Below are 297 nucleotides of genomic sequence, written 5' to 3'. Positions count from 1 at the left end.
CAGTGTATAGAGATTGTCCTCATTGTTTTTTGTTTTGTTTTTGTTTCTGTTTTTGTTTTTTTGAGACGGAGTCTTGCTCTGTTGCCCAGGCTAGCGTGCAGTGGCACAATCTTGGCTCACTGCAACCTCTGCCTCCCAGGTTCAAACAATTCTTGTGCCTCAGCCTCCCAAGTAGCTGGGACCACAGGCACGCACCACCATGCCTGCCTAATTTCTGTATTTTTAGCAGAGAGGGGATTTCACCATGTTGGCCAGGCTAGTCTCGAACTCCTGACCTCCAGTGATGGGCCTGCCTCG

The sequence above is a fragment of the Mandrillus leucophaeus genome, unplaced genomic scaffold, assembly GCF_000951045.1.
Source record: "Mandrillus leucophaeus isolate KB7577 unplaced genomic scaffold, Mleu.le_1.0 Scaffold71, whole genome shotgun sequence".
NCBI classification, from domain to species: Eukaryota; Metazoa; Chordata; class Mammalia; order Primates; family Cercopithecidae; genus Mandrillus; species Mandrillus leucophaeus.
Note: the sequence above shows the minus strand (reverse complement) of the source record.